Source organism: Pangasianodon hypophthalmus, chromosome 1, assembly GCF_027358585.1.
Source record: "Pangasianodon hypophthalmus isolate fPanHyp1 chromosome 1, fPanHyp1.pri, whole genome shotgun sequence".
NCBI classification, from domain to species: Eukaryota; Metazoa; Chordata; class Actinopteri; order Siluriformes; family Pangasiidae; genus Pangasianodon; species Pangasianodon hypophthalmus.
In genome coordinates, this window is record NC_069710.1 from 18,661,072 (window position 1) to 18,675,142 (window position 14,071).

Sequence of the window (14,071 nt, forward strand, 5' to 3'; positions counted from 1 at the left end):
ATGGGACCCAGTGCAGGTTAAGATATGTCACATTTAGCTGGGGATTAATTGGTGCTGGGAATGGACCATGCCATCTGTGCAATCAGTCTGTTCTGTGCTAGTCCCCCACCCAATCTTGCATCTTTGTAGAGAGCTTGCAAGCCTTCCTTAATGCTACTTCCCCCAGTGCACAGAATAGAGCAGTGTGTGTGTGTGTGTGTGTGTGCCAATAATGGACCATAGAAAATCCTCAAATTGATTATCTGGAAAAATCATTTCTCTATATCTCTTTCTCTATATGTCTTCCTCCACTGCCTTTCTCTAACCTCCCACTTCTCCCTCTCTCTCCAGTATCTTTTCTCAGTGCACATTATAAAGAGTGGCCCTAACGCATTTCTCGTTCCAGTGTAAATATCAAGCATTTTGCCTTTCTAAGTAAAGAATGCTCCAGCCAAAAGATTTGCTCTCAAAAATCTCTCAATGTAAGCTCCTTATTTTTTAGTTAAAATTCACTCTTTCTTATGGTGCAGTATAATAATCTTACATGCATGTACAGTTAATGAATAAAAATTACTATTTGTGTTTAGTACTTGTCAAAATTGCCAATGTGTCAATCATTTGAAATGTTCCAAGACTTTACTGTTCAGAAGATGATAATAAACAAACTGCTCCTAGACTACTGTAGCACAAGTTAGAGTCAGAGTTCTGTTCTATTTATATGTGCATTTACAAAATCCATCAATTTGCACAATTCTATTGAAGTCTAAAAATTTAACTGTAACCAAAGCACCTACACACTGACAACAAATCTCATTTAAATGAGTCGGTTAAGCACTGCTTAAGACCAGTCTGATTACAGAGAATTTTCCTTGCCTAAATATTGATGTAACTTTTAAAGAAGCTTCTAATATATCACCAACTGTTTAAAAAAATGGTCAAAAGATTGGTATTTCCACCTCACACGCAGGATCCACCCTGACCCAACCAGGATACTGAGGTTACTGAAGATGAATGAATGAAGGAACTTATTACATGCATAAATGTGAGTAAGAGAACTCCAACATGGATAGGGACATTTCAGACAGTAGCCCAGTTGTTTTCACAGTGACGCCACCAAGACAAGAGTGGATGGTCCTGTGAAAGGATTGAAAGCAATACAGTTGTTTTAGCACAATATGAATGTCTTCTATTCCTTAACATTACTAAGTCAACACAACATTCAGCATTATTTACTGATGGTTTTAATCAGGTGTGTCTCTACCAGTGGTGGCTGGTGGTTATTAAAATAGGGGAAGCACAACTGTCTTTTATATTTATAGATTTATATTAATTTGCCCTAACATTTGTTCTAACATAGGATATCTATAGTAACAGCTCATACACAAGGACTTGTAATAATCTCCACATAGACTAATAATAAACACAACCAATCAATCATTTTACTTGACCAAGACAGCTAAGAGGACCTTGATTGCCACCTGACTTTTGAATTAAACTCTTGGCCTTTGGCCTGCCTTTTTGTTTAATTTTCAGTCTCTCCTGATAAGTATGAGCATCGAAAAACTTTTCTAAAAATCTGGTCAACATTAACAGAGTCTGCCTATTTCATGCCAAAAGGCAGCTAAGCTGTGAGCTAAAGAAGGACATGACAGCTAGCTAGATTTAAAAACAGCAGATTTCAGAAATGAATGCAAATAATCAAACAGAACTTTACAATTTATTTACAATATTTACAAATTACACCACTACCCCAAACTCCAAACAATTCCAGCTGGCACCAATAGTCAAGTTTATGCCAGTCATGTTCAGTCCCGTTTCAGTGATTGGCAGTTGGTTACGAGATTCTGCCCCTTTGAGAAATCTACCAATCATCATAAAGAGAAGTTGTACGTTCAGAGGTGGGACAAAAGAAGAGCGCACTGTTCAGTAAATGTTGAGTGCAAAACGCCCCCAGTGAAGACTGTGTGATCGGGTGTGGCTCAAAATGACATGTTAAAAGACTGTTGTCCAAGGAGTGTTAATCTTTAGTCCCATTGAAACACAGTGTGCACAAATATCAGCTAGAGATGCACAGGCTTGAATGAGTGTCTGTTAGCTCTGAGTCAGGGGCTTCAGAGCAGATTTTCACACAGGCTGTACTGTCCACTGAAAACGAAAAGCACAATACCGCAGTGAGATATCTGATCATCTGATTCTCTAAAATATTGAATTCCACCAGGATTGATGAATAATATAGACCTTTGGTAAATATTTCATTGCCTTATTTTAATGAAGTGAACCTGGGCTTCCTGTGTGGTCTTAAAGTATCCGCCTGTGGTCTCTACTACTAGCTAGACAAAATGAACAAGTTACCAACAAGCTAACCTTACTAGCTAGTGCTTAAACCCCAACATCAAATGTTACTGTAGGTAGTTATTTCAGACAGTCTTAGTGAACTAATTAGCTTAGGCAGAGAGATGAAAAATGATTCCAAATAAAGTCATATCAGATTTCTTGTGGAACCAAAGGTCTTAAGGACATCTTCACCTGATATTTCTTAGGTAATGTTCATTGAAATAACTGTAATATACAGATATTCAGTAGGTTTAAGATATTTTTAGTGTCCCCATTTAAACTAAATGCAATTAGTCTTGTTAAATACATTTTATACATATTCATTTGCAAGTCTGTTTTAACTTTTTTTTTTTATTTTAAATCATCAACAAATACTGTAAAATTACAGATAAAGAATTTCATTTGAAGCCATTGATAATTGCCTTTCATTTTAATGGATAACTGTTAAATGCATGATTTGCAATGATTACCATAAAGTGTTTCTTTGAAAAACAGTGAAAAATCCATAACGAGGATAAATTGGCTGACTATAATTCATTACCTTACCAAATTAGACAACCAACAAATGCCTTACTTCTTCAACAAGAAAAAGAATGTTTAAACTCCGTTACTCCAGCATTTTCATCTTATAGCATTATATTGACTCACTCTGACACCTGTATTTTACCCTCACTCACTCTCATTCTACCTGATTGGCTGCTGTCTCTCACCTGTCACTCTGTAATTGGACTTCTTTCATGCCTAAAGTTAGGGTGTGATGACATCTAACTTATCTGTGCTGGATTATATGTACAAATTTCCCACCAATTCTGACCCTTTCACCCTGGAGACAATGCTGACTGTAAATTACCATTACAGGACTGTCAAGGTGACTCACAGCATCTCAGGAACATCATACTCTAATGTACTTTTTGCCTTCTGACTCAGTAATCATGCTTTTTTATTTTTAACTAAAAAAAAAAAAAAGAAATCCTGCATTGCTAAACATATGCCAATGCAGTGTTAGTTATTATAATAGTCTATTTAATTAGCCTGCAGGATCTGTCTCTTGGTTTATTTTCACTTTCCTTCTAACAGGCTCCTATTGAAGGCATCATGAAGACACAGTGATTTGACCCAAAGTAATAATATACGAAAGCAGTTCTTTCTAACGTGCCTGTCATTCTGTAATTGCCAGAAGTGTTAAAAAAAAAGTTGATTACAAGCAATAAGGTGACTAACAAGATGTGCAGAAAAAATGTGTAAATTCACAGGCATTCAACAATAAATTATTTTTCATATCTATGGTCATAGTGTCATGGACAAAGATCAGCCTGGCTCGCTATTTAGAAAGTGTTTGTACTGCATTATGATTGTATCCCAATGTACATGTAAGTCTGTTTACAAAAGGGTTTACACTGTGAACCCATTTCTCCATACCACACTCCATTCTCAATACTGTGCCTTTTTCACCCCCTTTTCCCCACCATTTTTCTTATCTTTGTCCCCAACACTTTTCAAAAGAAAATTACACCCATGGCTCACAGCACAGAAAAATTACATTTTTCCATTTTTCACAGTAAATCTATGCTTCTTCTTTCTTGTTTACATATTTTGTAGCCAATCAAGTAAGAGCTACATTTTAAATGTCAGCCTTAGCTAAGTTTTTAAACATCAGGGTTGCTCAGGTGGAGGAGAGATCTTTGTGCTTCCTGAAGGGTCAAAAGTTATTTCTTGCTGAGAGTAGACAACTCTGGTTGTTAGGACCTTTACTGACACACATGCTTCAGCATCCTCACTTGCACAGCATGAGATGATATTTCCAGAACAATTCATTTTAAATACCAACACAGTTCGTTAGTTGAGAGAGATACACACTCCTTCTCCTCCCATTGCTCCCTGCTACTGTTTTATGAAAGTCCACTAGAGCCCTTGGGTGATTTTGTGTCTTTTCCCATTTGATAGGGAAGTACTTCCTCTTCCATATCCATAAGAGCCACTGAAAACCATCAACACACAATTAAGCAAGGTGCACGTTATGTACTTAGGGTCTGGACAGGACACAGATAGCAGCAGCAGTGTGTTATGTTATATAGGCTATAAGTAAACACACAGTAAATAAGATCATCATGTAATACAGGTTTCTTGTTCATAATCTGTTGCATGGGCTTTTGTGGATGTTCTTCCTTCAATGTGGCTCTATTCTCTAAGGCTTTGGTGTGGCAGCTGTCATGTGGCAATGACCCTAAGGATGGCTTTGTCTGTGGTAATAGGCAGTGTATAATAAGAGACTGAGAAGCACACAGCATGTTGACACGAGCGGCTCTCTCACTAGCTGACTCCCCTGGAAGTCCTAATGCAACAGCGGCAGCAGACAGAGGGGGATCTGGCTTGATTGCTATTCAGCCTGGCAAAATCTGGTCTCCCCAAAGCCTGCTTTCGCAAGCAGCCCATGTGTGCTTTCAAAAATAGCTTATGATGCTTCAAGTAGGAAATTGAAAAAGTGCAGTAATCCCCACCCCTCTCTATGCACAAGCACACTTGTACACACAGACACAGAGCCTCTCAAAACACACACATACACACACACACGCACGTTCAAACCTCTCACACACAGAGCTATGAGAAGGATTATACTCAGGCTTAATCCCACCTTTGGTGGTTAGACTCTTAAACTGACAGGTGACCAGCTAGATAGAGAGGTACTGCCATCTCATTCTCTCTGTTATTGTGTTATTGTATTATTGAATCTTTCAATTCCTCTCTCTCTCTCTCTCTCTCTCTCCCAGTGTGTGTATGTGTCTCAAATTGGCAGTGCCCATAATCAGGGGAGTGTATTCCAGACTGACAGTGGGAGGGTAGTGCCAGTTCCAGCTCCTAGACTGGGGGTGTTGTCTCTAATGCTAATCCACATGGATGTACCTATTTAGCTACAGCTCTGCTGTGAAGCCAGACGGGACGCCTCACTCCCCTTCCTCCTCCCTGCTTGCCATATTAAACGTTGACAAATTACATTTGTTAAGAATTCAAACAGCTCATTTCTTCACAGTAACAGGTTGGATAGAGGTAGTGCACAGCTCATTCTAATGACACATGCTCGTGTTCGCTAGAAGACTGTCCCTGTTTTTACATAGAATATCACAGGTATTTTTGTATACATTCAAATCTCAGCATAAGCTTTACACTTCGTACATTGTACTTTGTAAAAAGAATGTTTTAAAAGTGTTTCATCAGTAATACACTATAAAAGGAAATATGGTTCCAGATGACAACAGGATCTGTTTTTCCATCTTCACCTCCATCATCTCTGTGCTGGCAAAAATATATGCAAATAATTGCGCTTCATGGGAGATGCTTTCCCATGAATATTCAGTTCAATTTTGTGGCTTTTGTTTTGAGAGAGTAAATCCATCCATGCATATCCTAAAGTCATATACCCACTTCCAGAGCACATACATCGCCTGTCAAAGCTGAATGGGAGGGTCAAGTTTTCATTTGTTCTCTCGGCAAGGACAGATAATCAGCCTCGGCTCACACACGTCACAGTGGCGAGAGAGAGAGCTTCATTCTGCGTTAGTCTCACCAAATCATAATCAAAATTCATCATCTTTACATGCAGTAGAGTAGAAGGGGAAATGGTAATGCACAGCTGACACATCCTACTCCCCCCTGCTCTCTCTCTCTCTCTCTCTCTCTCTCTCACACACACGCTCTTTCATTCTCTTTCTAGCACATCTTTATTTGTGTGTTGGACATATAAACATTGATCTGAAACAGTCTTTCCTTCGGAAAAATTAAAAATGAAAAATACATATATGGTGTATTTTTAACCACCCACTCTCTCTCTCTCTCTTTCTCTGTGTGTGTGTGTGTGTGTGTGTGTGATAGGAGTGGGGTGTCCATTTAAATCAGTCTTGAGAGCAGAAGCCAGTCGCTCCTCTCAGCTCCACAAACACATAAAATATATAAATAGAAACTCATAAATACATATGGAGCTCATCTGTTGGGTATATATGATACATGTGCCAGACAGACAGCATCTCTGGCCTAATGTATGTATTGTGTTGGTGTTGAGAGCGCTAGCATATGAGTTTCGTACTTTTGGCTGTTGTTTGTAGGGTTTCACTAGGAACCAAACTTGGAGTTCCTGCACGGACCAGTGTTTAAGGCATCAAATAAAAAGGCACAGTACAGTCACCTCAGAGAGAGTTGTTCACAAGAACAAGGAGGGCAGGACACAACTGCACAGAACAGATATCCAGAGACACCTTAAGTAAAGGATTGCATTTACACATACAGTAGATCTACAGTATATATATTTATACATCCAGAAAATTCACAGTATATGCACATTTACACATGCAGTAGCTATACATTATAAACACATTATTTCACATGCAGTACAGTACCCACACATTTATGCACACAGTAGATGAATTATATACATTTACAAATACATTATTTGCACATTGATATACAGTATATACACAATTTGCACATATAATGTATGTAGAAATGTACCACATATTATATTGAACAGTTGCTTCCCATCATACAAACCATTTTAGGAGATTTTACTGAACATACCAAACACATCACATCCACCACTATAATCAGGAGAATTTTCTGGGTATGATGAGGCAAGCAGGACAGACGCCAGCATGCCATTAAGCAGGTGGGTGTAGAGTGCCATTATTTCTTTTTACGCCAATTAAACACAGCACATCTTCAAGAGCTCTGCCAAAAATAAGTGCTCGGTAAATATGCTCAGGCAGAAAACTTTTAGTTTGGTGGCTTCTGTCTGAGGTGGGAATAAGTAATTAGGAAATGACTAATAGCTTCCGTCATGAGTTTCCCTCATGAGTAAATAAATCTGTGAGCGGACGTTCTTTCACCATACCATAAGAAACAAAAAACACTATTTCAAGAGTGCAACAACTTAGAAAAATGCTCAGCAGTGCTGTCTGGCAAGTCATAAATTTAGCTGAAAAGAATCCCATCTGAATTTTGCTTTAAAGAATTAAGACATCCTCACACCTTCAGCAGACTACATGGCAACACGATACACTGGTTCTCCATTAAGATACATTATACATGTATTAAATATACAGGAACCTAATCAGACCATGCATGGCCAGAGTATATGGAGAGCCAAAAGCCAGAATGTTTAGAAGTACCTCCAGCCTTAGGGGTGACCAGAGGTTGAGTACAGAGAGAGAAAAAAACACATAAAGTTGACAGGTTATGTTATTCATTCTGGAATTAACAATGTGCTAGTCGGAATAAGCTTGTTAGCCAGATAATGCGGAGGCAAAAAAATAAAGCAGCAAGGTCTGGGAGGCTGCAGCCAGAGAGAAGCAGCAGGATAATGGGAGCTCTTACAATCTGCTGGCTGATTAATCAAGCTCTGCAGTACTGCTCTAGGAACATGGTGCACACACACACACACACACACACACACAAGCAAAGATTCCCGCTTCGCACACATTCTCCTGCTTTGTTCAAGCAGCTACAGGCACGCTCCACTATAAACCCTGCTGCCAGGGTTACAAAGCCTCATGCACCTGTGCTTCACTTCCATGCAGGGACAAGTAAGGAATCTGGAGATGGAAAGAAACAACTTGTATATCTGAAGGCTACATAGGAAAAAGAAAGAACTTGTGGTGAAAAGAGTTTGATATAGACAAAGCCATAATGGTTTGATTTATTTTGTTGAATAGCATGTCTTCGCTATTTCAGTATCTGAGTGCTGAAAGAATCTTGGCTAATGAAATGAAGTTGACATTCTTAGGAAAGCGTCTCTCTTGTTTTGTCTCAGTTCTGAGCCAATGCAGGAAAGGCAGAATGACACAGACCTGATTGGATTGTCATTGATTATTTCAGCAGCCCTCTGTCTGGTGTCTGATGCATGATGGGAAGAGTACTGACCCCACACACTGGGATCATCAGTCTAAAACAGGGATGTCAGACTCCAGTCATGGAAGCCCACAGCACTGAAGAATTTAGTATCCTACATTATTTAAGACACCTGATCAAACATAACACACAATTACTGCTGCTTTCATTGGGCTAAATTTTGTGCTTTGAAAACACAAATATATGTTGAGCTGTGACCCTTCAGAACCTGAATTTGACAGGATAATGTAAAAGAAAGCACACACAAACCATCGGTTTAAGAAGTTTCTGTGCGTGACACTCCACTGTTAGTGGAAATAATGAATCAGCTTCAGCTTCATGGATAAAGCTCTAGCCATTGCTTATTAATACTGCACACCCCTAATTTACACTGATCAGCCATAACATTAAAACCACCGACAGGTAAAGTGAATAACATCGATTATCTCATTACAATAGCACCTGTGAAAGGATGGAATATATTAGGCAGCAGGTGAACAGTCATGATGTGTTAGAAGCAGGAAAAAACACAAGCATAACCATGAACCAGCGACAGGTCATGGGCGCCCAAGGCTCACTGATGCACCTGGGGAGTGAAGCTTAGCCTGTTTTACTCCCAATCCCACAGAAGAGCTACTGTAGCACAAACTGCTGAAAAAGTTAATGCTGGCTATGATAGAAAGGTGTCAGAACACACAGTGCATCGCAGCCTGCTGCATGTGGGGATGTATAGCCGTAGACCAGTCATAGTGCCCATGCTGACCTCTGTCCACTGCCGAAAGCATCTACAATGGGCACGTGAGCATTAGAACTGAACCATGGAGCAATGGAAGATAGTGGCCTGGTCTGATGAATCACTTTTTCTTTTACATCATGTGGATGGCCGTGTGCATGTTTACCTGGGGAAGAGATGGCACCAGCATGCACTATGGGAAGGCGAGCCAGCGGAGGCAGTGTGATGTTCTGGCCAATGTTCTGCTGGGAAACCTTGGTTCCTGGCATGCATATGTATGTTATGTTGACACATACCACCTACGTAAAGATTGTTGCAGACCAAGTACACCCCTTCATGGCAATGTTATTCCCTAATGGCAGATCAAGCATCTGTGGGATGTGCTGGACAAACAAGTCCAATCCATGGAGGCTCCACCTCCCAACTTACAGGACTTAAAGGATCTGCTGCTAACGTCTTGGTGCCAGATACCACAGCACACCTTCAGAGGTCTTGTGGAGTCCATGCCTCGACGGGTCAGAGCTGTTTTGGTGGCACAAGGGGAACCTGCTCAATATTAGGCAGGTGGTTTTAATGTTATGGCTGATCCCATGTCTGTGTGTGTGTGTGTGTGTGTGTGTGTGTGTGTGTGTGTGTGTGTGTGTGTGTCTGTGTGTATCCAAAGAGGACCTGAAGAAAGAAGGAGATCCAAGGAAAACGTAAACAGAGAAGGAACAAATATATTTCAGTAAAGCTGAAAGTACTTTTGTCTGAGTTTGCTGCAAATATACAGAGAGTTATTGAAATGTGCTGTTTTTATAAAGCTCTTTAAGGACATATTCAAGTAGAAAACTGAACCTCTGCTGCAGGTAATTATGTGAACTCTATTTATAGGGCTCATTACTTCATTTCATCGTGCAATATCATAATGATAATAAAGCTGACTTTGACTATAGCTAGATTTTTATTCATTTTAGAACTCAGATAGGTCGAATTGTACTGACATAGATTTAATTAAATCTTTTTTAGGAATATAAGTGAACAAAGTTTTCACGCAAAGCAAAAAAAAAATAAAAACCCTAACAAATCCTTATGTCATACAAACAAAATGCAGAAAAATTAAACACTGAAAATCCGACTTACAAAAGGAATAAAATCATATATGATTTGTTTTAGTATTGATATGAAATTATGTTAATAACCTTAAAAAACATACACTAACGTCTTGATTTTGATTATTTAACTATAAATCAAGTATTTTTCAGGTTCTTTAAATACAGTGCTCAAATTTACATACACTCTGATCAGACATGAGTATGGAAACCGTAGGTGGAATTTAGTGCTTGGACACATTTGGAGCCTTTTCTCAGTGTTCTGTGGAATATCAACCAGAGGCTGTGATTATCTATCTCCCTTTGTTCCTGTAGTGATTTCCAAAAGCTTAATTTCTACCCTCTGTGCTCCCACAAAGACCCCCATAGCTACAAGCCAAGACGAACATACATCTGTTCAGAGAGGAACCCGGCTAAAGCAGCAACAGTGCAGAGAAAGACTGTCTCAGTCCCATGGACATGGAGGCTTTCACTCAGAGAGCTGCTCCACTTGGCCCTGTCACGGCTGCAGGCTGTGGGCTTTGCAAAGAGCCAGAGTTGATCTTATGCATAGGAGGGAGCCGTGCCAAAAGGGCATCACCCATATAAGCCAAGCAGAGGGCAGGGAAAGAAGGCGGTCATAAGACTGGAGGAATCAGAGGAAAAAGTAAAGGATTTATGGCAGAATTTATTAGGGATCTTTTAATGTAAAGCAAGAGTTTTGCAAGTACTCCACTTGAAACTTGTCTGATCTTTTTCCCCCCCTTTTGAACAAGTGGAAAAACAGAATAAATGCCATCCAAAGCAAAATCCTGTGTCCTTATGGGTAAATAATGACACATTTACAAGGCATGTATTTAAAAACCCGTACAGATATATGTCTTTAAACAGCCTGCATATTAATGTGTTATATTAACGTAGTTAGCACCATGTGTTGAAGTGGTGACTTGATAAGCTCTTTCTCTCCCCTTGCTAAATATGCTCTGGCAGCAAGTATTATTTAAAGAAGCCCAATTATACATAATTCTCGACATAATCTGTCCATCCAGTTTCATTAACATGATTTTATATTTAAAGAAACTTGCAATGAGGAGTGACAAGAGTTTCATGTGTGTGAAGTGTGTTTTTGAACAGGGCAACAGCACTCTCTGCTGTCCAACCACTCTGACCGCAGAAAAAATATGACTTTGATTGTATTCAAGTAAGTCATGCTTTGTTGTGGCAAAATTGCTTTGTGTAGCCTTTCTTCTATACAGATAAAACAAAATGAAAAAAAAAAAAACACCCTACATGCAAATTGTAATCTCTTGGCCTTTTAAAAATATGTGGTGCTGTGAAGCTGTACCTTCTGGCAGTGCTGAGCACAGAGGACATTTTAGAAAATGATGCTTTTCTATACAAAATACACCACTGTTCCTTCTGTACTATTCTTCTGTACTATTATTTTAAGCTGATATAACAATGTCTTCCATATATTATATATTATTTCCATATATAAAAAATATAAGCAACATGTATGTTGATGAGCAATTCATATACCAGAGATGGGCTCACTGTTTAAAACACAAATCAATTCCAGATGTCAAACAAACATTTAATATATCAAAATGTAATATTTCAGAAATCCTCTTCTGCACATCATTACACATGCCTATGTGCATAGGTCTGCCAAAATTTCTTTTTTTTCTTATTCAGTACAATGAAAGAATGAAAGGTGCATTCTAATTAAAGTACCAGTCAAAGATTTGGACACATCTGATTGTGTATTTTTGATGATCTTGAAAAAAATATGATCCAAATGCTTACATTTGTCCAAAGCTACAATCAAGATCACTTTACATTTTAATTTAATTTAACCTTTTACTTTTTAATTTGCCAGCATTGTTACTCAAAAATTTGTAAAATTGCAACAACAAAAAGAAAGAAAGAAAGAAAGAAAGAAAAGAAAGAAACTCCTTCCTTGATGTGTGTCCAAACATTGCATGTTTGATGCGTGTCCAGATCCATTGATTTAGTATGTAATAAGACAAATTTGGGCAAAAGAGACAAATGTAGATTGTGAATCACACAAAAAAAATCACCTGATTTTACTGGTTGCCATGTCGACAGCCAACAGCATCAGCTCACACTGAGTATTCACAAGCCACCTGCTCCCCGTCCCCACCCTATTTTTCTCATCTAATTTAAGGGCCAGGAAGTGGTTTGGACATCAAGATGCCAGTCAAAAACTCCAGTGTAATTTATTTCCACATTCTCATAAGGCTGCCTAAAATCAGCTGGTTTTCCTAAATGAGTTTATTCATAAAGACAAAAGTCAAATAACTTTGTTAAATATGAAGTGTATGTATACAAGAAGAGTAGTGATTTATAGTCTCACTATCTGCTCTCACCCAGAAAAGAATGAGTTCCCTTTTGAAACTGCTGCTTCTCGAGGTTTCTTTCACATGTCTTCTTAGGGAGTTTTTCCTTGCCACTGTCATTACTGATCTAAAGCTCCTTTATGAAAATGTCTATACAAATAAATTTGACTTGAACTGAATTGTCTGCACTCATGAGTTGTGTTTCAGTGCTTAGGAAGACCAGAGACGACTTGAAACTCTGTGTGAAATTCTTGGATTAATGTGTATTGTATTGGTCATATTTATATGTTTTAGTTACATGGATTTGTAAGATTGCAGGAAAGGATTTTCTCTGCCTCTGAGGTGAGAGATTGGCAGTCTGTACATTAAGCACAAATGCTGTTAGTGCTTTTACTTATCAAGAAAAGCTGGGTCTGCTTGTCTACAGATGCTGGGGTTTGTTAGTGGCTTGAAAGCCTAACTGCACTTAACAGTGTTCCAGCTTATTCCATATGATTATTTCCTTGGCTCTCTTCCTATGGGTCGTTTTCCTTAGGCAAGACTTCTTGACTGATTTCAATTCTTGACAGGTTAAAATGTTTTTAGGGGATGAAATCCTATTCACAGTGTTGTTAAGCTTGATGATGGTTACACATGTCCTTTTGTAGACTTCAATTCGTACTGTAATGGGCTCTGCATTTGCTACAACACATCATAGAATGGATTCTTTTATTTATTTATTTATTTATGTATTTATTTTTGTAAGTTGGTAATAACTGCTCGATTGAGAGGACAGCGGGGGTGTATGATACAGCACAATATGCATTTTTTATAGAGCTGAACTTTTCCTTTCTCAGTCTGTTTGTTGCTGTTAGGCTGGTGTACATAAAATATTAGTGGCATTTGATCTGAAGGGTACCTACATTGGATAGCATAACACAGTCATAAGCTTTGCATTAATATTTTATAAGACAATACAGTACTTCTTATATCAAAACCTGTGAGATAACATTTTTATGAAGTATATGACTTTGTCTTTACCTGAAAGAAAGAAGAGAGAAGAAACCTCATCTGTAATCATTTTTTTAATCTTGGGTGTTATTATTTATTGTTTTTGTATTTATTAATAGCATATACATGAAGTATTGAGAAATCTGTTATTTTACTTTTTTGAGGTGTATTTACTGTATCTGTATCTTCATAATCAAGACTTTTATGAATCTCCACTAAAAATACATTATTTATGAAGCCCATATGCCACCAAAATGAATAACTACTATATCCTCAAGCTAAAGTGATGATCAAAAGTGTGTTAAAACAATGATATAAAACACCACCTTGCTCAGAGTTCATTTTTGCAGGTAATAAAAACTTCCACCCGTCTACGAGGGCTGTTCTCTCTAATTCATTTAAAAATGAAGCCATATAAATCTTCTCCTCCTCATTCTCATTGCTTTAAAAATGATTTATTCTTTCTTGTGTTTTATAAATGCCTTATGTAGTTACCCTTCAAATAAAGTGTTACCAAATTATATTCACTACTGTTAGAGTGGCCTGGATAATTTCTGTACATATACATAAACAGACCTAGCAACACCTGTTGAGTGTATTCTAGGAAAACAGGAAAGTTTGTGGTTTACCTCCTGGAAACTGTATCATTGGATCTTCTAATATTGTACTTATTTCCCATGTTAAAAAACCTGCTACTCCAGCACAATTAAAGTAAATGCTACATATTTGTA